The 2,500-nt window shown below is 49.4% G+C and overlaps 1 protein-coding gene across 10 annotated transcripts in view; it reads left to right on the top strand.

Annotated features, from left to right (window-relative positions):
- cyst (rho guanine nucleotide exchange factor 18 cysts) overlaps positions 1–2,500 on the top strand; it is a 676,181-nt gene that overhangs the window by 286,050 nt on the left and 387,631 nt on the right. The window lies entirely within an intron of this gene.

The raw sequence follows: 2,500 nt of genomic DNA, 5'->3' as shown, positions 1-2,500 counted from the left end.
GTTCGGTGCGTGGGGACTTTACGTTACACGATTGAGGGGGAAGGATAGAAAGAGGAAGTCGATGGAAATGTAGCAAGGGAAAAGGGGAGGAAAGAGAAGGAAAGTGTGAAACCGTAAGAAAGTCGATGAAGAGGAAGAGATAGAAATGGAGAGGAGAAATGAGGAGAGAGAGAGGGGGGAGGGGGGACCCTATAGCCCTTGAGAAAACTGGCAAAACTAGGATATATTTCGTGTGCGTCAATGATTACACATTAATCTTTATTATTAGGGAGAGACTGCCGGAAAGTTTGCAAAAGTCGTGTAAATGTTGAGCGGTTGGGACTGCTCTGTTCCTTGCCCCTCTTATCTCCGCCTATTTTTCTCTCCCGGCCCCTTCTGTCTGTCTGTCCGTGTCTGCCCCCCCCCCCCTCTCTCTCTCTCTCTCTCTCTCTCTCTCTCTCTCTCTCTCTCTCTCTCTCTCTCTCTCTCCCTCCCTCCCTCTCTCTCTTTCTCTCTCCCTCTCTCCCTCCCTCCCTCTCTCTCCCTCTCCCTGTCTCTCCCTCTCTCTCCCTCTCTCTCCCTCTCTCTCTCTCTCTCTCTCTCTCTCTCTCTCTCTCTCTCTCTCTCTCTCTCTCTCTCTCTCTCTCTCTCTCTCTCTCTCTCTCTCTCTCTCTCTCTCTCTCTCTCTCTCCCTCTCTCTCTCTCTCTCTCTCTCTCTCTCTCTCTCTCTCTCTCTCTCTCTCTCTCTCTCCTCTCTCTCTCTCTCTCTCTCTCCCTCTCCCTCTCCCTCTCCCTCTCCTCTCTCTCTCCCTCTCCCTCTCCCTCCCCTCTCCCCTCCTCCCCCCTCCCACTTTCTCTCTCTCTCTCTCTCTCTCTCTCTCTCTCTCTCTCTCTCTCTCTCTCTCTCTCTCTCTCTCTCTCTCTCTCTCCCTCCCTCCCTCCCTCCCTCCCTCCCTCCCTCCCTCCTCTCCTCCCTCCCTCCCTCTCCCTCCCCTCTCTCTCTCTCTCTCTCTCTCTCTCTCTCTCTCTCTCTCTCTCTCTCTCTCTCTCTCTCTCTCTCTCTCTCTCTCTCTCTCTCTCTCTCTCTCTCTCTCTCTGAATATGTGTATGTATGTACGTACGTTCGTACGTACGTATGTAACATGCAAGTAGATCTTTGTATACATACATGCATACATACATGCTTATATATACATGCAGTACATACATATATCCTGTAAATATACATACATACATACATACATACATACATACATACGTATGGTCATAAATTCAAACATACGCACACACTACACCAATGCATCTCTCCCAACATACATAGTCAGTGAGAAGGTAAGACTCAGCCGCCGCCCACGCTCTTTCAGGGCCGCCCATCCGAACATTGGCGTGCTGCTAATATCCGTGAAGATGAATTCCTTCCGCTCCCCACTCTTCACTCCCAATTGCCCACGGCCCATTCCTCCCTTTCTACTCCTTCTCTTTCCTTCCCTACTACCCATTTACACTTCCCAATCCTTAATCCTTCATAATCCTCACTCCCGTTTTCTCTCCTCGGCATTCATGACTTCCCATTTCTACCTTTCGCTCCTCATTCCTACTCCTCACACCCTACCACCCACCCTCCACTTTCCCACTACGCACACCTCACTCTTCATAACCCGCTCCCTCATCTCCATTCCCCACTCCCATCCCAACTCCCTCCCCTTTCTCCCCCTCTCTTCCTATCCCCCTGCTCCCCTCATTCCTCCCCCTCCCTGTTCCGCCCCTTCTCTCTCTCCTTGCTCCCCCTCCCCCTCCCAGGTCCCGAGTCCCTACTTCCAGGCGCTGGTCTCGTTCGCTTTAGATGTGTTTCCTTTTTCTCTCTTATTCTTATCTCGCCTTCCGATTTGTGGTCCCATCACTCCTTTCTTTTCTTAGAGAGAGAGAAAGAGAAAGAGAAAGAGAAAGAGAAAGAGAAAGAGAAAGAGAAAGAGAGAGAGAGAGAGAGAGAGAGCGAGAGAGGGAGGGAGGGAGGGAGGGAGGGAGGGAGAGAGAGAGAGAGCGTGCAGATAACAGAGAACAGAAGGAGACAAAGAGAGATGGCGAATGTATGAAGTGAGAATGGGGAAAGGGGAGATAGGAGCCAGGGAGGGAGGAGTGGAAGGGAAAGAGGGAGGGGGAGGGAGTTGCCTCCTCCTACTATGGAATCTTTTTTTTTTTTTTTGGTGCGGAGTCTTTGAGTTGATGCGCTTAGGGGGAAACGGCGGAAATGGGGTGTCCTTTTTCATATCAGGTATTGATGACTCGAAAATTGGTTTAGCCCTATTTGCGTTCCCCGCGGCTGCCGCGCTGTCTTTGGGGCTTTTTGCTGATTTTGATGTAGGATTGTTTGTGTGAAAGTGCGTCGTTTTCTGTATTATTTGTATTAGCATTACTACAATTGTTATATTTATTGTTATTGTTATTATTTTTTTGCCATTGTTATTATTAGTATTATTGTTGCTGTTATTGTTACTACCACTACCACTACCACTACCACTAC

Source organism: Penaeus vannamei, chromosome 5 (assembly GCF_042767895.1).
Source record: "Penaeus vannamei isolate JL-2024 chromosome 5, ASM4276789v1, whole genome shotgun sequence".
Classification (NCBI taxonomy): Eukaryota; Metazoa; Arthropoda; class Malacostraca; order Decapoda; family Penaeidae; genus Penaeus; species Penaeus vannamei.
The sequence above is the reverse complement of the archived record's forward strand: the minus strand, read 5'-3'. Positions and strand labels throughout refer to the sequence as shown.